The sequence below is a fragment of the Mirounga leonina genome, unplaced genomic scaffold (assembly GCF_011800145.1).
Source record: "Mirounga leonina isolate KUSES-001 unplaced genomic scaffold, KU_Mleo_1.0 Mir_127, whole genome shotgun sequence".
In the NCBI taxonomy this organism is placed as follows: Eukaryota; Metazoa; Chordata; class Mammalia; order Carnivora; family Phocidae; genus Mirounga; species Mirounga leonina.
Window position 1 is genome coordinate 12,872,146 of NW_023270316.1, and position 25,468 is coordinate 12,897,613.

Below are 25,468 nucleotides of genomic sequence, written 5' to 3' on the forward strand. Positions count from 1 at the left end.
TGCTATATAAATTACACCCCAATAAATAGGCTAAAAAATGTGTATGCACAACGTGTAGTGATAACCACCAGGTGATTTACAGAATTGAATCACTCCACTGCACACCTAAAACTAATATGACCTTGTATGTTAACTGGAATTAAAATAAATTTTCTGAGAGCGCACACACGCATCAGGGCTGGGGTGCCACAGGGCAGAGGGAGAGAGAGAATCCCAAGCAGGCTCCACACTGAGCACAGAGCCTGACGCAGGGCTCGATCTCATGCCCCCGAGACCGTGACCTGAGCCGAAACCAAAGTCGGGGACTTAACGGACTGCACCACCCAGGCGTCCCTAAAATAAAAACTTAAAAAAAATAAAAATAAAAAGGTGTGTGCGCCCACACAACTATCCTTATGAACACACAGAACCTCTCTGGAAGGACAAAGAAGTGACTAGCAGGAGAGCTGTAAAGGACAGGACTGAGCGGGATATCACCCATTCAGAAATACACAATTTTAAAAATTCCCTCTACTAAGAGGACATAATCCTCACTACCCTGACTCCATCTAGAGCATGAAACCTAAGAAGAAATCACAGTAAAGAAGGGTGACAATTCTCGGGCACCTGGGTGGCTCAGTCGTTAAGCCTCTGCCTTCGGCTCAGGTCATGATCCCAGGGTCCTGGGATCGAGCCCCGCATCGGGCTCCCTGCTCCGCGGGAAGCCTGCTTCTCCCTCTCCCACTCCCCCTGCTTGTGTTCCCTCTCTCACTGTGTGTGTATCTCTCTGTCGAATAAATAAATAAAATATTTTTAAAAAAAAGAAGGGTGACAATTCTCAATCGAAACAGGAGGACCAAGAATGTGCAAAGGAGCTTTCCTCCCAGTTTTAAGGATAAGCCACTTAAATCAGTATCACACTATGTCAACTAACTGGAATTTAAATAAAAACTTTGAAAAAAAACACACACCACTTCTCTTTAAAGACACACATTTAAAATAAACACATTCACACCGACAGACGTACATAAATAAATGCCACCGAAGAATTCCGAGTTAAGAAAAATGCACAGAAAATTGTTACTCACGGAAGCCCAAGACGTAGATTTCAGGAAGCTACAGAGCTGGGTTCTAGAGCCCCCAAAGTACTTCCGAGCGCCCCACGTTGAGGGAAGGAGCGCACATTTGCCATTTTGTGGGGACCCAAAGCAGCTCCACTCAGAAGGGCAAAGGGTGAAGGATGTGTGGAACCCCAGCCCTGCCGGGTAACAAAGCCCCACCTTGTGCTCTGTCCCAGGGGCCACAGGCCCTGAGGGAGAGAGGGAGGGAGGGAGGGAGGGAGGAGCTACCCCCAAACCCCCCCGCGCCCCCAGAAAGGCTGGGGGCCAGTAGCTCCTCATGAGCACAACCGGCCAAGTTTGGCTTTTCACAGGGACTTAGATAAGGGGTTTTGAGAAAGTTCCAACACAGCTATCTATACGGATAGATTTGCTTCCTTCAAAAAAGTCTGGGAGCAAAAGAAACAACTGCAGATCAGCAGATCAGCTGTTTAACATCAACCAGAGACTTCAAACAGGCGACAGACTGTTTGGCCTGTTTGATCATTTGGGAGTTAACCGTCTGGGAGCAGGGGTGCCCCAATTCACCAGCCCAAGGCAGGGAGAGGACGAGACCCCGTCAACTTCATAAAGACGATCTTCACCGTCTGTTCTCGCCAACCCTAGTAAAAAAGCATTTAGGCTAGCTTATATACCCCTAACAAATCTCCGGAAAGGCCTTCCAGAAAAACCCTGAGCAGAAGTGTCCTCAAGTTCATAGACGTTATTTCAAAAGTCTGGTTTTAACCGTATCCCTTTTCTGCTCAAAAACCTGCGTCTGATCAATATTTCAAGTTAAATGTGAAAATTCCAAGCCAGGCACTCCAACGATCTACCCTGATGTCTCTACTCGTGAATCAACGGTTTTCTAACCCAGCTGGCCTCTGCTGTTCCACACACCTGTGTTTTCTTCCTTCTCAAATATTGCCTTCTTTCCCTGGTTCCAAGGTCACCTCCTCCAGAAAGCCTTCCCTGATCTACTCTTTCAGGGGGAAAAAAATGCCTCACTTTATTGTCTCTGGGTTTTGCTTATGTGTGGCTTGTATTTCACTTGCTTTCCAGGCCTTTCTCCCCTTTTCCTGAATTTCCAACTAGATTAAAAGTCCAGAGGGGCTGCCTTATCTGGGAGTGTGACAGGCTCCTCCTATCTCAATGCAAGAGACTGGCTCTGACTCGGAGACTGAAAGAACTTTAGGCAGCGCACGTATCCCTTCTAGATGACGCTTTCCCTACGTGGGAAATGCAGACAAAGCTCGCCAGCTAGTGCAGGAGGTTCTTAAACCGTGGTTGCAAATCGGCAGCAAAAGCATCACCTGGGAGCTTGTAAGAAATGCAAATCCTGTCCCAGGACTGGTCCACTGAATCAGAAAGGCTCAGGGTGCCTTCCAGGAGATTCTGATGTGAGTTCTGGCCTGAGAACTACTTCTCAGGGTCCCCATGACGATCAGCTACAATAAGTAAATCCACCTGACTACAAATTAGGCAGTCACTTCACCAAGAAAACATCTGTCGACCACGTTTCACATGTGCACCTGACGTAACGAGCACCTGATTTTTTATAGCTCTCGACGAGAAAAGGTGGCGTTTCTTCTCCAATCCCATGTTCACGTAGACTCCAACCTTGTTCTAAAAATGACTGGAGACAATGCAATACTTTCGTTTGCATTTTCACTGGTTTGGTAGAACGTATTTCCTGCACTGAATAGATAGGCAAAAGAAAAGCATGTAGAACGGAAGCAGAAGCAGAGGTGTTGGGAAGAGAAGGCTCTTTTTACCCCAGTGGGGGGGGGGGGGCCAAAAAGTTGGGGGGGGAATCCAATTAGTCACATGTCAACGATGTCAATTTCTTGATGACTCTGAGGGTACAAAATTAAACGAGAGCTCCTCTCCATTCTGCCTCTAACACAAAGGCCGGGGTAGATAAAACGTCAGGAGAGACGTGGTCTTCTTGAAGACAAAAACCCCAGCCCGCAGCCTCCCTCAAGGCTCACAAACCACGTGGCTCTGTGTCAACACAGGCTACACCTCGTGGGCTGCGGCCAAGCTCGCTCTACTTAAAGCACATCAATCTCATCCACTTACTAAAGAAAGTCCTCTTTCTTTGTCTCCAGTTGACCCTGGTCAGCCTCTCCAAGGAGTTGTGGAAAACACCTAATCCTTGCCTAGCCCACAATGAGGTGCAGTATGTTGCTTACTCAGCGTCTCTGAAGATAACAGACTGTTTAGACCACCATTTCAGGTGTCACAATCATTGGGATCAGCACCAATAACGGGCATTTGTAAGGACCTACGATGTTTCAACAACTACTCTCAGCACGATATGGGACCCAAAGCCACAATATGGCACCGTGTGGTTTGTCTTTATGGGATGTGTTATCTATCAGGCAACAGACAACAGGTACTCAGAGATAACGTCGAAGGCAACATGTTTACTTCTGACAATAGGTATTATGTATATTTTTAAAGCCACAGAAAGGTGTGGATAAGACACACATTCTAGGCGGAGTTCATTCTTGCATGCACTAGAAGTGTCTACCAGGGGTGCCCGGGTGGCTCAGTCGGTTAAGCGTCTGACTCTTATCTCAGCTCGGGTGTTGATCTCAGGGTTATGAGTTCAGGGCCCGTGTTGGGCTCCACGTTGGGTGTGGCACCTACTTAAAAAAAAAGTATCTGCCATATGCCAGGAGCTGGGGCGATAGTGGGTACAGACTAACGGAGGCAAGAAAGTAGTGAAAAGAAAATGAGATGAGTAGGTGAGAGGCAGATTTCAGTCGGCCTGAAATAGGCCAAGTGTAGGAGGTTCATCTGTGGATCAGAATGAGGCACTGTGGTTTGTAAGACAAGGGGAAAACCATCCAGTTTTAAGAAAATATTTCACAGTGAGGTGGTGGCTCGATCAGGACACCAGTCAGGTAGTGTCTGTAATGTCTCATGCAAGAAAGCATGATAGTGACAAGGAGAAGAGAGTCAGGAGGCATATTTTGGGAATACTTGGACATGAAGAATCTTTACAAATTGATGACAAATTAGATGTGGGGGAAGAAGATGGAATTATGGGCAAATCTAGAACTTAGCTACAAGTACGAGACAGAGCGAGAAAAGGCCAAGAGGTCCCCTTTGTGGCTGACTGAGGGTGACTGCAGGGCCTGGAGGCAGGCTGTCCAGCAACGTTCCAAAGGTCACTGTTTCCATCTCCTCCACACTCACCCTTCCTCAGCCCCCTGCTATCTCCTCTCGAATGCTTTCTCCAAAGTTCCAAAGGGCCCAGAGGTTCAGGAAAGGGAGTCTGAGGTGACACTGTGACAATGGGTAGCATCTCAGAGAGGCTCAGACACAGCACAAGAAGAACTAACCAAGATGGTAGCCTGGAGTGCATGCCAACAGGCATGGACGGGAAGAGGAAGGAGACTTGGTGAAGGAATCCCACGTTCTCCGAGTTGGAAGGGCTTCTGAAGAGCATTTATGACAACCTTCTCCCTGACAGATGAATCCCGTATTTCTAAAAAGCAGAGTCTGAAAATCCATTCTGAAATCGCAGCAGGAAGCCAAGGAGGCAAGAGCATCAAGAGCCAGAGGCTGAACCACAATGCTGGATGTTGTCGGGGCAACAAAGAAAATGAGGATTAAGAAAAGTTCATTCAGGGGCACCTGGCTGGCTCAGTCCGGAGAGCCTGCGTGGCTCTTTATCTCGGGGTCGTGACTCGAGCCCCATGTTGGATGCAGAGATTACATTTTAAAACATTTTTTAAAAAGGAAAGTTCAGTCATTAGATCTGGTATGAGTGGTTAGTCACTGATATGAAGAGAAAAAGTATCATTTGAGGAATGGAGGAAGAAGGCAGACTGATTCTTAGCAATGCAGACAGCAAATATATTAGTCTATACTAATCTTTTTTTAATAGACTTTATTTTTTAGAGTTTTATGTTTCCAAGAAAATACAGAGGGCTCCTAATTACCCTCGCTCTCCTCACACACAGTTTCCCGTTATTAACATCTGCATTAGTGTGAAAAATCTGTTACAACTGATGGACCAATACTGACATGTTATTATTAACTCAAGTCCAACTCAAGTGTACCTTTTGTGGGGTGTGACAAATGCAAAATGTCATGCATCCACCTTATACTATCACACAGAATCATTTCTCTGCCCTAACAATCTCCTGTTCTCCATCTCTTCATCCCTGCTCCCCTTCTCCATCCTGTCCTCGGACAACCACTGATCTTTTTACTGTCTATCCTTCTGCCTCTTCCAGAAAGTCATGTGGTTGGAATCACAGTATGTAACCTTTCAGACTGGCTTCTTTCACTAAGCAATAGGCATTTGAGGTTACTCCATGTTTTTTCATGGCTTGACGGCTCGTATCTTTTTATCCCTAAATAATATTCCGTTGTCTGCAGGTACCACACTTCTTTATCTGTTCATCTAGTGAAGCACATCGTGGTTGCTTCCAGTTTAAGGCTACTCTGAAATGCTGTTTAGCTACAGAAGTGGGAGGGTGTAGATGTTACCTCCAAAGGGGGCCGACTCAGCTTGAGGTGAGAAATGGAAGTCCTGCTATGCTGCCAATTTCCAGCTCAGTGAAACCCACACCTTGGCAGGTAATGCAGCTTATCTCAGAGGTCCTCCAAGATAACTCTCTTTACTTCAAGAAAAAATGACAGGAACTTAACAAATAGCCAAAGGAAAAAAGATGTTTCTGGAATGTAAAAAAAAAAAAAGAAAGGAAAGGAAAAGAGCACTAGGTATTTTCTTTAATAAACTACAAAGCATTAAGTTTGTTTTCAAGGGCGCCTGGGTGGCTCAGTTGGTTAAGCGACTGCCTTCAGCTCAGGTCATGATCCCAGGGTCCTGGGATCGAGTCCCGCATCGGGTTCCCTGCTCTGCGGGGAGCCTGCTTCTCCCTCTCCCACTCCCCCTGCTTGTGTTCCCTCTCTCGCTGTGTCTCTCTCTGTCAAATAAATAAATAAAATCTTTAAAAAAAAAAAAAAAAGTTTGTTTTCAAATTAAGTCAGGATATTCCCAACAGCCTCATTACTAAATAAGAAAAGTTTTAATAAAAAATTTAATTGACACACTATCGTTCTCTGCTCAAGTTTCAGATACTCTGGAAATGACGCTTAAGAAATAAATGCCAAGGGGAGCGCCTGGGTGGCTCAGTCAGTTAAGTGTCTGCCTTCGGCTCAGGTGATGATTTCAGGGTCCTGGGATCCAGTCTCCCATTGGGCTCCTTGCTCAGCGGGGAATCAGCTTCTCCCTCTGCCCCTCCCCTGCACCCCCACCCCAACTCGTGCTCTCTCTCTCTCAAATAAATAAAATCTTAAAAAAAAAAAAAGGAAAGAAATGCCAAAATTTAAATGCATCCTTCATCTTGCAGAACATTCTACTGACATCCATCCCAGAGTGAGTAATGGCATGTTTCGTACAACTTTAAGAAAAAAGAAAGCATTTCCTAAAGCTTACCAAATCCAATGAATCATAAATGACAGGGCTTCCCTTCAGGGTGGGAAAAGGAAAGCAATTTCTATTAAAGCCATTAAAGAATAGACTGTTAGATTTCTACTCTCACAGTTTCAATATTATTCAAGAAATAAATGAGGCAGTATTACCACAGACCAAATGACACAATAAAACTCAACAGAACTGCAAAGGAACACTTCCCCTAGAATTAATCATTAATTAAAACAGCGAAATGTCAAGGGAAAAGGTATGCAATAAAAAAAGTGAAACCCCTTGTGAAAAAACGAGAAGTTTAAATGTCAGCCTGGTTAATAAATAAGGTATTTAAACAATACTGTCCATTAAAAAAATAATAATAATTATGACTAATAGTTTTTGCCCTGGACTGCAAAGAGGGAAGAAAAATGATTTAGATCCTATCAGATTGTTCACCGGGTTCTAGTCCTAGTTTTTGACATTTTTGAGTGCTTTGTAAAATTAACTCGACCTTTCCTGGATTTTAGGCTTCTCATTCAGAGAACGTGGGGGAAAAAAATGTACAACTATTATTTTAATTTAGCCAACCCTTATATAGCACTTTCTAGAACAGAGCATTGTTCTATGAGCTTTATAAATATGAACTTACTTAATCTTCACAGCTGAGACCAAGGGATTAAGTCAACTTTCGCACGGTCACCCACCTAGTAAAGTGGCAGATGCGGGACCAGATGGCAGACAGGCTGGTCTTCACTACCAACCATCATTGGCCCTCCCAGACAAGATAATCTCTAAAATTGTCACCCCTCTTGAATATTCAGTGACCTCAGGACTCAGTATTCTAGATACAATCAGTCTCCCCTGAACCTCTCACTTTTCCTAGCACAGAGGTGCCAATCAAGCTACCAAGTTAATTACCCACGCAGGTTACTAAGGATGCCAAAGGGGCAAACCCATCAAATAATCAAAATGCTTACTGAATTATTACCAGGCCTATAAAGAATATGGCGTACTGTCTTTTTATGGTCCTAAGTTATGAATTTTTTAAACGTCTTAATACCTCCCTCACTTCTCTGAGCAAGGATTTTTTGCAAATGTCTGTTCATGCAGTAGAGAGCGCATTCACACCACACCCGTGAATCCTTAGGTCTTACAACCAGAGGTACTCAAGAGCGCAGGTAAAGGCAAGTCTCTTGTTTGTTTGTTTGTTTTTTTAAAGATTTTATTTATTTATTTGACAGAGAGAGACACAGCGAGAGAGGGAACACAAGCAGGGGGAGGGGGAGAGGGAGAAGCAGGCTCCCTGCAGAGCAGGGAGCCCGATGTGGGACTCGATCCCAGGACCCTGGGACCATGACCTGAGCCGCAGGCAGTCGCTCAACCGACTGAGCCACCCAGGCGCCCAAGGCAAGTCCCTTGTAAGTGCTGTGTACCTTCAAGGGATGTGGAGACACTCGGCGTAGGCACTGCCAGGCAAAGTCAAAGGAAGATAAGCCACCCTCTCCCAGGGCAAACACTCGGCTTCCACGGAATACACTGCTGGGTGAAAACAAACAGACATGAAAGCAGACACAGAACTTCCCGCAGCCACATGTCATGAAAGGGAAGTGAGGTGGGGTGAAGGGGGGCTGAGGAACCCGGTCCAGATTACCCTCCGGGCTCCTAAAGGACCAGTCACCGTGTGAAATGAGACATCGGAACACAGGACTTCGGTCCCCGATGAGAAATACGTGGTTTTTTTCATTCTTGTCACTGAGCACTTTCACTTGACAACATGTACCACTTATTACGAAGGACTTCTTGACTACTACTTCATTCCCACACAACCACCATATGGGGCGGCTACCCGCAGAAGAAAGTTTTCTGGGGAGAATCTGTAAAAAACTAGTGTGCCAAGAAGGGGAAAGCGAGGCCCAGCAAGTTCACGGCTGAGTGGCAGGTGCTGGTCAGTCTGGCCCTCACTGGCTGGGTCTCCCTGATCCTCCTCATAACCCAAAAGGAGATGCCACCAGCTCTGTTTCCCGGGGGGGCTCCTGAGGCTCACTTAGGTAGAAGCCAACATTCTGAAGGCACCAACATTCTATAATCCAATGGAACCAGCCATTAAGGAAATACAAACCCACCCAGTACAATAAATAAGGGCAGAAAGAACAATACCTGGACAGCAAGAAATGGCAAATAAATAACACACATTTTCCTATATCATAACTCCAGGTTTTCATATAATAACAACGATTTTGCTGAAACGCAAAATTCACCTATAAGAGTTCTATGTACATGTTATATACTCCCAGATCATAAAGCATAAAATCAGAAACAGAGAACAAAGTGAATCTTAACCAGTCATTTGCAAGCTCGAATACCCTATGCCATAGTAAGGCAACGGTGAGAAGGGCATTTTTCCTTTTTCTTTCTTTTTTTTTTTAAGACTTTATTTATGTGACAGAGAGAGACAGCGAGAGAGGGAACACAAGCAGAACTTCTACAGCGGTTTGCAAAAAACAAGTTTCAAAGCTGAAGATCCTTACACTCCCATATTTATTATGACCATTATAAACAATTTTACCATTCTGACATGAACTATTTTATTTCTATTCAATTTTCAAATTGTAATTCATAATTATCTTAATCCTGGTAAGCAATTATGGCCAATTAGCAATTTTTAAAAAGATTTGTTTATTTATTTATTTATTTATTTTAGAGAGAGCACAGGGTGAGGGGCAGAGGGAGAGGGAGAGAGTCTTAAACAGACTCCCCACTGAGCATAGAGCCCGCCGTGGGGCTGGATCTCAGGACCTGAGGATCTGAGCCAAAACCAAGAATTGGGTGCCTAACCGACTGAGCCATCCAGGCACCCCTGGCTAATTAGCAATTTAAAGAAGACAAAGATAAATGGGGAGAAAACCCCACTAGGGTTGAGAACGAACCAATATGATAGCTATGAGAGTCTTCTTTAAAGGAATATATAAATTTTCTACAATTCAAAAACCCACGGAGAATATTTATAGAGCATGACAGAGCAACAAAATCCATCTAGAAAATAAGCAGGCAGTGAAACTAAAAGAATATATTAATTTTATGTAGTTCCAGAGTTAAAAATGCACTAAGAGTCAATTGTCAAAATGGATCGTTATTAAGACGAGGACTTGAGAAAGGAAGTTGGAAGCTAAGACGGCTTTATTAAGAACAAATCATCTAAAACTAATGATGTAATGTATGGGGATTAACATAAGAATAAAAAATAAAAAAAAAAAAAGAAAAAAGAACAAATCGGGCTGCAATCACCTCCTTTCTGTTTTTGTCAGATTTTTATGCTGGGTGATCAGGAGATCATTAGAGCCATGGAACAGCTGGATTTCAGCAAGGTGTTCCAAAGAAATGTTCATAACATGGTTGTGCATTAGGTGGGAATAAGGGCTGGGTGACAGTAAAATTGGTTCCTACTGAACCAAGGCACCCAAAAAATTTTCCAAATAAAGAACATCTCCCTAGGCTATGAGTCCCAGGAAAAGGCCCCATCCTTGTAACTCACCAGATATCTTTTATTATTGCTTCAGTGAAGGTTTTAGTGGCATGCAAATCATATTTGTGGATAACGAAGCACTAACACGGAGACCTGCCAGGATATTTAATAGAAATGTACCAGCTAACACAACACTGTATGTTAATGATACTTCAATGCGCCAAATGGAATGCACCAAACACCCCAACGTTACATATCTTCGTAGCAGGATACCACTGCTCTGACAGGTCTCTCTAAATAAAGAAGTCAGCTGGCTGCTTCTACGTGAGCACACATTTCCTATGGGGGGAAATAAACAAATGCAAGAAGAGCCCGGTTTTCTGGTGACTCCACAACCCTAACTAGCAAAAGTCACAGCATGGCATCTTACTGTTCAAGACCACTGAGCCCTGATCAATCAATCGGTCCATCCATCCATCCATCCACACATCCATCCATCTATCCATAACTTGTTGCTTAGGTAAGGGACCGGAGAAACACACACATCTCATAAAATCTATTTTGCCTGGTAGAACATCCATGGAAGAACAGAGGGACGGCGTTACTACCAACATGGGCAAAATTCTCTGGCTTCCTCATGTTTCTTGTCAGTTTAAAACAACTGCCTATGATCAACGGTTTTTCTTAAAATGCCAAAGGAATTTTTTTGGAGATTTTTTTTTTTTTGAAAGTAGAATAGCAAGTAAAACTCAATGTTATATGCCCAGTGTTGATGGAAATGTGATACGACACTTCTAGAAACCAATATGCATCGATGGCATAAATACTGTGCACTCCCTAGAATTTGCCATTTTGCAGACTTTATCTTTGCGAAATCATCCCAGGGAAGAAAGAGGCTTCAGGCACAAAGGTGTTCTTTGGAGCCTTATTTACATTCATATCAGCTCCAAATACCCAGAGAACAGTGAACCCAATCACTTCGCATCTGCTGCCTGGGATAGCGTACGCTCAAAAATTACAAACAAAGGGCGCCTGGGTGGCTCAGTCGGTTAAGTAACTGCCTTCGGCTCAGGTCATGATCCTGGAGTCCCGGGATTGAGTCCCGCATCGGGCTCCCTGCTCAGCGGGAAGCCTGCTTCTCCCTCTCCCACTCCCCCCTCTCATGCTCTATCTCATTTTCTCTCTCAAATAAATAAATAAAATCTTTAAAAAGAAAAAATGTTCAAAGCAAGGGCGCCTGGGTGGCTCAGTCGGTTAAGCGACTGCCTTCGGCTCAGCTCATGATCCTGGAGTCCCGGGATCGAGTCCCGCATCGGGCTCCCTGCTCAGCGGGGAGTCTGCTTCTCCCTCTGACCCTCCTCCCTCTCATGCTCTCTGTCTCTCATTCTCTCTGTCTCAAATAAATAAATAAAATCTTAAAAAAAAAAAAAATTACAAACATGAAGATTGTGCCACATAGGAGAATCAACTTGTTAAAATGTTTAAGTTAAAGAAACACAAAACAGGGGCGCCTGGCTGGCTCAGTCCATGCAGCATGTGACTCTTGATCTCGGGGTCGTGAGTTCAAGCCCCACGTTGGGCACAGAGCTTGCTTGCATGCATGCATGCACGAATGAATAAATAAATAAATGCAAAATTTGCACTTGCACAATGACTCTGGACACCATAGACAGGGTCTCCACGTCACAGGCAAAGAATCTGCTTTGTTGGGGCTTCAGGCCGAAGCTCTCGGGGGCAGGAAAACCAAGTCCACTCTGGGAACCCGGCCATGCAGTAGCATCAGAGGCGAAGAGCTGGGGTGGCGGGACTGGGAGTTCCTCTAACACCTCAGCAGTGCTGCGCAGGAGCATAAGGTCCAGGCCACGCTGTGTATCAAGTTTTCAGTCCCAGGGAGGGGGGCACAGGAGGGCAACGGAATCAGAAGCTGGTCTAAGGGAGGTGGCAAGAGGCCACTGTCTGTACATTGAGAGCATTTGAATTGATACTCTGGAGTCAAGGACTACCTGTGTTCAAGTCTGTTTTTAATGGGGAGGAAAAACAGAAACTACATGCTATGAACTGAATTGAGCACCCCCAGCCCCCCTCTCCCCCGCTAAAATGCGTATGTTAAAGCCCTAACCCCAAATGGGACTGAACTTGGAGGCAGGACTTTTAGGAAATAATTATGGTTAACTGAGGTCATCAAGGTGGGGTCCTAATCTGATAGGATTAGTGGCCTTTATAAGAACAGGAAGAGAGAAAGATCTCCCCTCTCCACACACACATCTACCGAGGAAAGAGCATGTGAGGACAGTTGAGGAGGAGGTCATCTTCAAGCCAGGAAGAGAGGTCTCACTAGGAATCAAATTAGCCAGCACCTTGATCTTGGACTTGTCAGCTTCCCGAACTGCGAAAAATATATTTGTGTTGTTAAGCCACTCAAGTCTACTGTATGTTGTGTTCCAACAGCCTGAGCTAGGACACTGTAGTTTACAGAACTACTGGAAATGTCATCTATCAATTACCTGGCTGGGAAGGAAGTGGACCCTGCAAATCTCCTATCAGTCAACCTTCATTTTGCTAGTAATAAGTTTGGGAGGGAGAAAAAGGTACAAAATAAACATATACGGAGGTAAAGACTTCAAGGTAGGATCTTTTTCAAGCACTGATTTATAATGAAAGTATCCCTAGAAAGAAGAGCCTAAGAGAAAGGACATTTTCCAAAGTTTCACCACTCCTTAAGATGATACAGAGGTACAACAAAGGAAGAGCATCCATTTTAAAAGTTTTGCACAGTAACTGTCCATATACCAATGCAAAAGATCCTCACAGGAAGGAGACCATTGTGAAATATTTTTAAAAGAAAATAATAAAAGGGGCGCCTGGGTGGCTCAGTCGGTTAAGCGGCTGCCTTCTGCTCGGGTCATGCATGATCCTGGGGTCCTGGGATCGAGCCCCACGTCCAGCTCCCTGCTCAGCAGAGAGCCTGCTTCTCCCTCTCCCTCTGCCTGCCACTCTGCCTACTTGTGCTCTCTATCAAATAAATAAATAAAATCTTAAAAAAAAAAAAAAAAGAATAAAAGAGGGGTGCCTGGCTGGCTGAGTTGGTAGAGTGTGAGACTCTTGATCTCAGGGTTATGAGATCGAGACCCAGAGTGGGCATGGAGCCTACTTAAAATAAAAAATAACAAATAATAAAATAAATTTTTAAAGAAAATAACAAAAGAGTGGAGATTGCTTCAGTTGCCCCACTGCACACACCTGGGCGTTGCTAAAGTAACAATTCTTCAACAGATCAGCTCAAAAAGAGAAAAGCTAATATAAAGGCTATTACAGTCAGGGTCAAGAAAACCAAAGAGACAGGGACAAAAGGGAATGACACAGTGGTAACAGGCAAAAGACAGAAGACAGGGGCAAATCTCAATCACTAAATACAGACACTTCTAGTAAAGAAAATATTGTATAATATGGAGACAAAGAACTTCAATGAGAAAGAAAAAATGAGCTTTTAAACAACCATCACTCAAAAGGTTTCTGTTAACAGAAATCACCAACCTTGGCTGTGAATAAAATTCAAACTGAAAATAAAAATTTGAAATATATTTATTATATCACAGGGCTCGATCTCACAACCCATGAGATCATGACCTGAGCCAAAACCAAAAGTCCGACACTTAACCAACTGAGCCACCCAAGCGCTCCCCCAAACTAGTTTTTAAATTAAAAATTCAACTACGCCTTACTTGAGAAGTCTTTGTAATATGCATGGCAAAAATAAGTAAATATTGTCTGTACTGAATACATATTTTATTTTAATATTACATTTGGTTGCTTAGGAAATTTCTTTTCCTATGATTTCCATAATCTGGTGAATTTATCATTTATTCCAACCCTTTTCTATACTGCTCTCTATAATAACAGGTTTCTTAACTTAATGGGATCTCTTATTCTCACATGATCAAAAAAAAAAAATACTTATTTTCTGACACTCACAACCTTAAGAAGCCTGCCTTCCTACTTCAAGCCCTTCAGATGGCATGAGTTCATGCACCTGGTCACACTATGACCTAGCTGAAAAGCACACCTCCATCAGCCAGCACTGGAAGGCCACCCAGCCTGGTCACTCCCTGGGAACATAATGATGCTAAGGGGCCAGGTATCCCGCAACAGGCAGAAGTGCTCTCTCCCGCCCTGGGGAAGGAATGCCGGGAAGCCGGTGATGGTCTACACTCGCAGTGCTTGCAAACATCCATGCGCCCTATCACTTTACAGCCAACCTGGTGTTTCGACCTCAGAAACCTCCTGATGCGAGAGGCCAACACTTTTCCCCAAACACACCTTGAAATACCACAAACCACTCTGAAGGAGGACTACTCAGGAACTCATCTCTAGGAAAGAAGGGCCTTCAAAGGGCATTAGCTGTGGCCAGCTCAGCCCTCACCGTCCTCATGATACAGGGAGGCCCACATCGGGCCCTCAAGTAACCTTGTGCAGTCCAGGAAGTGGTCAAGGCACCAGGGCATTACTGTAAACCTTTAAGTACCTTCCTCTTGCCTTTCTATTTGAAAACTTCATTCATTCATTCAACTGTCATTTATGACACTTTGTTCTTACAGGAACTGCTCCGGACCCCTCCTGGGTGCTGCTAAACCATGAAAGGTCAGCCTCACCAGAAGAGTCCACACTCCAAAGGATGACCAACGGCCAAGTTCAAGTTGGTAACACTGCCAACTCGTGTTCAGTAGAAAAAAACACTGCACCCATTGGGAGGAACTTTAGAGCTTGGAGAGTATTTGTCTTCACAGCTTGAAATACCACATTGAACACTTTTCCCCCCCCTCAGGATTTTATTTGACTTTTCTCGGGTCACAATTCATTGTCTTAATGATTTGACGGACTCCCTAAAGAATGGTCAATATATATTACATGTCATATTCAATCGAATGATGTAAATAAAAGTAAAAAGGTGACAGACAAAATTGAACAGAACTCTGGTCATGGACATTACATCACCAAGAGGAAAATGGGAATAAGAGAACTAACTTTCTATTTCCCTGTAAGACCTCTCAGCTAGATTATTTCAACAGCCAAATGGCTTTTGCAAATACAATCTCCAGCTCCAAATGGTAATCCATCTGACTGCCCAGATTAAAATGTTTTCAACTCAACTAAAATTCTGTTACTGAATTCCTACTGAAAAGCCTTTTGCAGCTCTCCAATTTAGCCTAACATCCCAGATCCCTTAGGGTGACCCAAACTTACCTCTCCATACATTTCTCTCTTTCTCTACTCAAGACGCGTAGCCCGCTTTCCTTACCTCTGCCTGGATTATCCTTCTCCAAATCTCCACCTGGCAACATTTTATTCCTTTACCAAAAATTATCTAAAATGCCACATCCTCCACAAAATTTTTCCTGTTCCTCTCCATTTGAGCACTCAGAACATACTGTATTTGTCTTCTGGCACTCATCATATTATGCTTTATGTTATGATACTATCTTTACATTTAATTGGGCTATCACATCACACTTTAGACATTCAAATATATGATGTGCTAAAAGAACACCATTCACAAAAGATAAACTCATAGAAAGACATATTATCTGCACAGGAAGGAATACAATCAACAAGAATGCAATCATTGGGGAAAGTTATATTGACTTCCAGGTCAAAAAATGATGAGTGAGCAGTATAAAATAATATGGCGATACCTCAAAAAATTACACACAGAATTACCATATAATCCAGCAATTCCACTTCTGGGTATATATCCCAAAGAAAAGTGAAAGCAGAGCTTTGACCGGATAGTTGTACACCGAGGTACATAGCAGCATTATTCATGATAGCCAAAAGGTAGAGGCAGCCCAAGTGTCTACCAACAGATGAAGGGACAAACAAAATGTGGCATATACGTGCAATGCAGTATTATTCAGCCTTGGGGCACCGGAGTGGCTCAGTCAGTTGGGCATCCGACTCATGGTTTTGGCTTAGGTCAGGATCACAGGGTCATGAGATCAAGCCCTGTGTCAGGCTCCGTGCTGGGCATGGAACCTGCTTACGATTCTCTCTCTCCCTCCTCCCCCTCCCCACCTCCCACTCGCACATGCTCTCTCTCTCCAAAATAGTAATTATATATATATATATATATATATATATATATAATTATATATATAATTCAGCCTTTAAAAATATATATATATATAATTCAGCCTTTAAAAAAGGAAAAAGGAAATTCTGACACATACAACATGGATGAACCTTGAAGATATGATGCTAAGTAAAATAAGCCAGACACAAACGGACAAACATTGTATGATTCCTCTTGTATGAAGTAGCTAGAAGAGGTAAATTCACAGAGGCAGCAAGCAGAACGGAAGCTGCCAGATGCTGGGCTAAGGGGGGAATTACTGCTGATGGATACATTATTTCATCTGAAGAAGATGAAAAAGTTCTGGAAATGCATGGCGGAGATGGTTGTACAACAGTGCGAGTGTACTTAATGCCATCGAAAGGTAAACTCAAAAATGGTTAAAATGGTAAAGTTTATGTTATGTATGGTTTACCAACACAACAAAAAAAGATGAATGATTAAATGTTAGAGAATCAAAATCATCTGGGATGTATTAAGTCTCCTAAAGGATGATATGCCAAGAATGGTGTCCACCAAGAAAGGTACCATCCTATTCCAAATGCCAAGAAATTATATAATAAGGAGCACAGTACTCGATTATTTCCCATCGTCTACTGGTATTCTGATCATATGCAATCTTATGCAGAAAAGCAAGCCACCCCAGAATAAAATTCTAGATCAAAACAGCACCTGAAGAACCAGATTAACGCCAATGCCTGAAATGCTTTACTTTTTGGGGTTTTTTTTTTTAAGATTTTATTTTTAAGTAATCTCTACACCCAATGTGGGGCTCAAACTCACAACCCCCAGATCAAGAGTCGCATCCCTACTGACTGAGCCAGCCAAGTGCCCCTTTACTTACTTTACTCGTCCTGTCAAGAGTTCTTTCCAGTAGTAATCTGGAGCCAGTCTGAATCAGCTCCTGAGAGCCACTGTTAAATTTTGGGGAATTTTTACCAGCCACTTGTTAAAAAGGCATTATTAAAAAATAAAGTTACACTGGGATGCCTGGGTGGCTCAGTCGGTTAAGTGTCTGTCTTCAGCTCAGGTCATGATCCCAGGATCCTGGGATCAAGTCCCGCACTGGGCTCTCTGCTGAGCGGGGTGGGGGGTCTGCTTCTCCCTCTCCCACTCCCCCTGCTTGTGTTCTCTCTCTCTCTGTCAAGTAAATAAATATAAAATCTTAAAAAAAAATAAAATAAAGTTACACTTAAATTATATTAAAAAGAAGGTGATAAATACTCAAACGTCATCACTTCCTAATTATGTTCCTACATTTTTACTGTTATCTCTACACAAGGTGATTTTTGCCCACTGTATACGTATAGTGACGATATTACAGAACAGCGTGCTACATCATACCCCCTTCTAATTCTGTGTTCAATGATGCCACGTGGGTAGCCTGAAATCGGCCGTGGTGGGAATATTAACACCACGGGAATCAGTGAGCACTAAGAATCAGAGGGTTGTTTGGTTTTTGTTTTTCAAGAGAAGTGTTTATTAAACCGGTTCTTCCCCATTCAAAGTACTCATCACTAAAATTACGGACCTTAAAAAATAGTCATCGGCTTAAAGATGACCAACTATTAGCATCAGCCAAAAACATAAGAATGAATTTTACTTCAATAGGCAGAAACAGAGTAAGTAGGGTAACTGAAACCACCCTCTAGAAAAGAGTTTCTCACGAATTCTTGAGACTATTACTGAGAAACGCCAAACGATGCAGCTCCCACTGCCCGCAATCACCACAGGCAAGAGTAGAATGGATTTGAGAAGTCTGGGAAACAACATGTTGGTATATTTCCCTTCAAATATATTTTAATGCACAGCTTTTAAAAAAAGCAAAAGATGGGATCACACTACACACACTGTTTCATAAACTGCTTTTAGATTCTAATAGTATAAACAATGTTCTAATTATCATACCTTCTGCACACCCCTATTACAGCATGTCACTTTAAAATGACACATTAAAATACTTGTTAAAACCGAAGGAAGATTACTCTCAGGGTAGAAGAAGTAACAGAAATGGTACAAAAAAAAAACAGTGGACGCAACAAATAAGAGCAGATGTTTTGCAATACTCCCCACCCCAGCCTTCCGACCTTCAACATATCCTACACGTTAGGGTTTTTAGCAAACAGCTCAGCCTCATTCAAATATGAGTAATCATGGAGTAAGAACCCAGGCAGAAGGCAGATAATAATATGCATTGTAAAAATAATCAACAGGAGGGGCTACGGTATGAAAATGCAGGGCCCCTTGTTCAAAAATTAAGAATTTCAAGACAGTCGCAGCAGAGCATTAGTCCCAGTGCGAGGCCCCTTCTGAATGCACAGGTTGAACACCCATGGTGTAGCCATGAAAATCAACAAAGGTAACAGATTCAGAGTTCAGAAAACACAGCTCTCCATCATTTGAAAAATATTTACAATAAAATGGTCTCTCTAAAAAAGGGCACTCAGAGACTAGATAGGAAGTTTCCAAGAAATGACTACCATTAATCTAATGGTTTTCAATGGACTGATAGAACAGAAGATGTGGATTAGGAAAAAAAAAATTACAGGCTAGAACAGCAACAATAAAACAGAGCCAGCTTCAGAAAACACAAAGAGACACAGGGAACAAACTTGAGGAAATTACTCAAAATTAAATGGAAAGAAACAAAGATATATAAATGGTTGTAAGAACAGATGCTAGATTTAGATGCTAGATTTGAACAGAACATAACAAATATAGTTCTTGAAAAGTGAAGACTATTCAACATATGTGCAGAAATATTAACAGATCTAACAGAAGAAAACTTTCTGATGCAAAAACAGACCTGAATCTACAGATACTGTGGTACAGAAAATCCCAGGAAAGAGACCTAAAACAACCAATGCCCAGACAGGCTAGTAAATAAATCTCTAAACTCTAGAAAGAATGAAAGAGCATACAGGCACATCTGTTGAGAAAAACCAGTCCTGTGTAAGAGCGAAGAAACATGAACCTGGCCTTAGCTTTCTCCTCCAGAAATACCCAATGCTGAAAATGGACAACAACGTCTGGAATTCTGAGGGCAAAAAAGTGTGACCCAAGAACTTGATACTCAGCCAAATTATCCTTCAAATATAAGCGCAAGAAACAGCCACTCTTGAAGCAGTGAAGAACTCAGGGAATGCAGTCCCCACAAGGACTGCTTTAAATAAAACAATCCGACAGTGAGATCCTGCCAACCAAGAATGAATCAAAATGAAAAGCCTCAGGAATGGCCACAGTAAGAAAAGTGGTGATAAGCACTGACTAAGAGTTATGAGAAATTGTGGTATTAGAGCAGAATAAATATGCTACAATCCTTTGCATTATAAAACTCATAACTGATAAAAATTTGCAGCTAAGGGGAAGAGAGGTGGCCTAACATCAATGCTAATTTCTTACAAATTACAATGATTTCTTACAGGTTACAGGTTTTGGGGTTTTTTTTTTTGCATACATGTTTTCATTTCTGCAGTAAGCATGTATTACTTTTAAATCTTTAAGAAGTGTATGTGTTTTAGAATAAGCACTACCGCAGTGGAATGACTCCACTGGAAGCCTTATAGGAACGAGTTGGAAATGAGCATTAGGTGAGAGAGTTAAGCTCTCTCATTCAAAGATGGTTCTTTCAAGGAATCCATCTGAGAGGCCGGGAACACGTCAACAGGAGGAATGGTTTGGGAAGGAAATTTTTTTAGCTCACTTTTGTTTTTTAAGATAGGAAAGACTTAAATCTTGTTCTCAGACCAGGAGAAACCAGTTGAAGATTAAAGAGGTACTGGAGCTCCCCCACTTCTGGGTATATTTCCATCTCTCACTTAAAACAGCAACTTATTTTTCTCCCAAGACAGATACAAACATCCCCTCATAGAGTTCCTTCTAAAGAACTATGTCTTAGGGGCGCCTGGGTGGCTCAGTCAGTTAAGCATCCGACTCCTGATTGTGACTCAGGTCATGGTCTCGGCGTTGTGAGATCAAGCCCCGCATCAGGGCCCCCCCCCCCGCCCCGCCCCGCTCAGCAGGGAGTCTGCTCGAGGTTGTCTCTAACCCCCCACTCATGCTCTCTCTCAAATAAAAAGATCTTTAAAAAACAAAACAACTATGTCTTATGTAAATTTTCATAGCAACATTATCTCACATCCCAACTCTGGCCCTGAATTCCTTGAAAACAGAACCACGTTACACCTCCTGGTTTTGAATGGCAGACAGGTGCCTCAATAAAGACTGGCTGGTCAGCAAAAAATTAATTAAATCAGGCTGCCCAACACCTGCTACAGAGAGCGCTTCAGCAAAACCCTCTACCTGAATTTAACCACGAACCACACCCACCCATCCCCACTAGCCCAGTCAGAGGCAGGGGTGTGGTTGAGGGCAAAACCTGGGTTCAAATCATGCCTCTACTGATTACAGCTGTGTGACTTTGGGCATGTTGCTTGACCTCTCTGTGCCTCAGTTTCCTCGAATGTAACAGTGTCCACCTCTCAGTGTTATGTTGAGAATGTGATATATGTAAAGTGCTCAGAACCATGCCTGACACCTAGCATGTGCTCTGAAAGTGTTGGTTACTGCTATTCAAGGGCAGGGAATGGCAATCGAATAGGAGACAAGGCAGAGAGCTCACGTGCCCCAGAAAAGTGAGTCACTTCAGAGCTTTCTCTAAGAACTATCTTTGCCAAAGCTAACAACACAATGCTTCCGTACAATGACTCACTGGGCCCACCCCCCTTCCCGAACCTCTCAGTTTCTGTCAGTTTTGTCAAAGAGCTATTTTATTCACTTTCAAGCCTTCCAAAAACATCTGGAACCTGCGCAAAAGAAGAAATACGAAACTTTCGGGCAGCGATAAGCAGAAAGCCTAAGCTTCTGCTCCAGGGTTTTCCTTGTAGCTCTCAGTGGAGTTTCGGCCACAGCACCTCCCATGTGTTTGAGAATCCTCAGGTGTGCCGGACTCACACCCCGTGAACCTCATCAGGTGCTCTGAGTCAGCAACCTTTGAGAACATTCCGATACACACCAAAAATACATATAGTCCCCTCCCACTTTCAAACAACAGGATAGATCTCATTACTGATCATTTGCCAAGTTAAAGCAGAAAGACAATCACTGCACCGTGTTGCAAAATTTGGTAATCTGGCATATCAGCGGAGGGCCGGCAAACAAAAGTCCTTCACGTTTTGGTCAATTTCCTTCCGGTCTGTGTATTTCTAATACCTGACATAAACATTCTGTAGTCTGGAGCTGGAAAGCAAGCAAGCAGCCAGGACTCCAGTGGAATGCTCCCATACCCCAGCAGTGGAGACCCTTCTGTCTCGGAGACCACAGCTGCGGCGGGTCCCTGGTGTTTGCTAATAGAGCTGCAAACTGGGATGGGATGAGAGCACTCCCCCATCAGCACCAGTATAAAGGAACACCACCCCCCATACTGGGTACACTTGGGGGGAGTGAACAGAGCAGTGTGGGGACAGCTGGCCTTCAGCGCAGACCGTGGTCACTTCTCTCTGGATCAGGGTCCCTGTCCCTAGTCTCCTACCTTACCACTCCCCAAGCCCCATCCCTTGATGGAGAAAGAGAAAGAAAACGCATGCCTCGGGCCGCAACGACTTCCTTGTTGTGCATAAAAGGCACATGTAAGGAATGGTCAGTAAGTCCTTGTGATCAGCGGGTGACTGCGTGGCACCACGCCCCGGGGAGAAAGGCGCGGCCAAGCCAAACAACGCCAATGCTTCTGTTAATGTGCAAGGACTTAACGAGATGGCCCACCTCCCACTCCCACTCCGGGCCTCCATGACTGCAGGATTCTGCTGGTTGGCTTTCTGAAATCCTGAAAACACCTCACAGGCCTGCATTCCACAGACACAACCCCTTAGGATTCCAAAGACTCCAGGTCGAGAGGCAAAAAAACGAGAGTAAACGAAAATCAAAACCTGAAGAAACTGTACCCAGGCTGACTGAGATCCTGAAATCTACAAAATTCCTTCTTAAGGAATTTTCCCAAGTATCACCTGAAATTTAAGCAAACCGTGGAACCTCTGACTTTTTACGTATGCCAACTGCCCATAAAAATTCCTCTCCTTCTTTGCAAGGACAGAACTCTCAAGAACAAATGACCTAATTAAACGCGATTTCCTGGCTCACAGCGATGCACGGGCTAGAATGCGATGAACCGATGCTGAATTTGGAGGGGGCTGTATGTATGCCAAGCTGGTTTAGCGAATTGGGTTTGCTTTTTTTGATGTGCACGCCCAACACCAGAGATACAAACGTGAGTGACAGCCATCCTTAACTACGTTTATTTATGAAGCAGCCAGAATGCGTTATTTCCCCGCTTATCTACTGCACATTTTTCAAAATGTGATTACGTAGCACTATGAATGCATCTTTTCGGCACAATTTGTCGGCCTGCCTTGGCTACTGGGTTAGTGCCAGTACACTACAATAGAGTGGATCTGTTGTCTCTCACTCCGGCTTTCAGAAATGGGCCAAATTATCCCATACTTTCGCTGGGCTCTGAACCCTGCGCCCTATCTGATTTTGCACAGATGTTCAAGGAGAAAGAATTTTTCTTCTTTAAACGGATGTCAAAGGCCTGGCAAAATACTGTACAAAGAAATGCAAAAGTCAGCACTGTGTTGAAAAGCTAGTTATGAGCTCACTTCCTTCTCCCTCCGGCTTCTCCATTTCCACACACACAAACACACACACACACACAAAGCATGGAAACTATCACACTTGCCCAAGGTCTAAAGACAACCCAGAACATGGGCACGTTATGGGCTCACAGGTGATTTCTCTCTGCTCCTTCACGCTGAACTTTGAGGAGCTGTTAGATTTGTGGGTGTGTATCGTAGGGGAACTTTGCTAAAGGCAGCCCTGTGCTTCTAGTTCTTTGGCTACAACCCCTGGGAAGGTGAGGTCATGGGGAAATTCCTAGGGGGTCACATAACTGCTTGGTGGCACTGGTAAAGTAGCTGTTCTGAGCCAAGTCCCATCCCCGGTGCCAACCCCCATGACACCCTATTTTCAGAATCTTGTTTATTCTGCCAGTGTCTCCCTCCTTCCCATCGCTTCATCCCCAAGGCCACCAAGACCTCCCTAAGAAGCCAAAATTAAATCAATAGCCCGGCATCTCCTGGATTCCTGCTCAGAAATGTCTCATTCGTGGCTCATCAGGAGTGAAATTCTCGTCCTTTTTCCCACCCCACCCAACAGAACAGACACAAAGCAGAGAAAGCACAGCAGGATTTCCACGGCCCTGAGTTGTCAGGGACATCTTCTCTTTGTTCCATCCAGAAGAGAAGTGCTAGACCGATGGAGGCCAGCCAACCCCCCACAGAGCCAGTGAAAACATCTGTGGTCAAGAGATCTAAAAACAAAACAAAACAAAACAATCCAAAAAAGCAAAAAACAGAAACAAACCTCTCAGACAGACAGAGCTTGATTTTCTGTGTGCAAGTGAGAAAGAGACAAGAAAACTGAGTGAGTGTAGGGCACCTGCCATGTCTGCACGGCAAACCCATCATATAACAAATCCTGTTAAGTTCTCTTCGACTGACCCACGCACACTGGACTAAATCTGCATCCCTAGAAAATGAAAAGGTTACCTAATTCTTTTTTTGAACAATTTAGATCTGGTATGATCACTGCTTCTACAGCAAATTTTTGCTTCTTGGCAAAATAAACGTGACAGATAAACCACATGCCTGTATCACTTCTGCCTCCAAAGATCCACCAAAAGGACAGCAAACACACCTCTTCAAAAGGACAAAACAATACTCAGCAAAGACAAGAGCAGACAAGGCATTCAGCTGACCCTTGGACAATGAATGGAAAGCAGCGAGAAGTAACTGATGATGGTGCCCTAAGTGATTCCCAGGGGTTCCAACAAATAGGCCAGTTCCCTGCCAAAGCCCCTGGGAGGCCCCGCTGAAGGGGGGGGGTGAGGGGAAGGATAGAACAGAGGGTGCAGGTCAGATACAAAAAGGATGGACCTCGGGGCCCCAGGTCCCCTCCCCTATCTGCCCCAACTACCAGTTAAGAGGCTTACTGTCCAATGAAATCGAATGGGGGAGATCAGAAACTCAACATAGCACCAGGTACAATGAAAAAGGGAGATGTGATTCTGTGCTGAAAACGTAGCAAGCGATGGTGGAAATTAAGGAAAAGTCTACTTACTACCCCCACGGGACCTACTGTCCCCTTCCTCCATCCTGCTTCCAGAATACTCTTAGCTTATCCCCAGGCTTATTCCAGGAAAGGCTTGAGAAATCATTCTCTGGAGAATCTGAACAAACACACATACTAACATTTGAGGGTTTCTTCCAACAAAAGGACCAGTTGCTGCTTCATCACTTTAAAGAAAAATCAACAATGGACAAACCATGTCCACATGCACAGAGGTTCAGATCTGATTTTCTGTATCTTACACTCTTAATACTTGCTCTCAATAAACAGCCAAGGATCAGCAAACATTTAAGGAAAGCTTACAAAATGAAAGTCTGGACCAAAATGCAGAGGAAGAGAAAAGCCTTCTGAAAAATGCAGACATTACAGGGAGCAGAGGAAAATGTTTTTAAATCTAGAATTAAGATCCCCAGAGAGAACACTGTGTCTCAAAATATAGGGAGAGATGCTATAAAAACAGGCCAACAGCTCTTGAGAATTAATAATATAGATAACTGAAATTTTTGTTTCTATACTATAGTTAGTTGAAAGGTTAATCTAAAGAAATTTCATAGACAGTAGAGCATAAAAACAAACAGAAATTTAAAAAGATAGGGAAATCATAAGGCCTAATCCTAAAATAATAGAAGTTACAGAAAGAGAGAATTAAAAGAAACTGTTTTTTTAATTCAAGAAATGTTCCAGACTGATAGACAAATGTCTCCAAATTAAAAAGAAAAGCAAATGCCCAGCAAAAGTAATTTTAAAAGGACCCACTGAGATATATGCTAAATACTGTAAAACTTCTAAATAGGAGAAATCAGGTGAAGATTCTAAAATGTTCCAGAAAGAAAATAAATCACATACAAAGGATACTAGATGACAAGGGAACAGTCTTCAAAATTTCAAGGAAGCAAAATTTCAATGTCTTCAAATTTCAAGGAATTTTTAATTCCATGTGTAGTAAAATTATCAAGCAAATCTAACCATACATTAAAGGCATTTTTCCAAGCAAAAATTCTAAAGAAATTTAGCTCCTCTGCACTTTTCTGAGAAAGCTACTAGACTATGTATTCTATCAAAACAATGCAGAAAACTATGAAACTAAAGGATATAGAGTCCAGGAAAGAGTGGGTCCAGGAAAGGAAAACAATGAAGGAAAGCCTCTGAATGATGGTTGCGTACAGGGTCTAAAGTACAACTCATCC

The 25,468-nt window shown here is 43.2% G+C and overlaps 1 protein-coding gene across 5 annotated transcripts in view; it reads right to left on the bottom strand.

The window, feature by feature from the left end:
* Positions 1-25,468, bottom strand: part of FARP1 (FERM, ARH/RhoGEF and pleckstrin domain protein 1) — a 268,577-nt gene that overhangs the window by 220,428 nt on the left and 22,681 nt on the right. Inside the window, exon 1 of one of the 5 annotated variants that reach the window (XM_035003153.1) lies at positions 7,944-8,409. The exons of 3 other annotated variants lie outside the window; for them this stretch is intronic. The gene's annotated coding sequence lies outside the window, so the exon portion shown is untranslated. Of the gene's footprint in view, positions 1-5,585; positions 5,768-7,943; positions 8,410-25,468 lie in introns of those variants that run through there. One more of the 5 variants, XM_035003154.1, reaches the window with a different exon arrangement.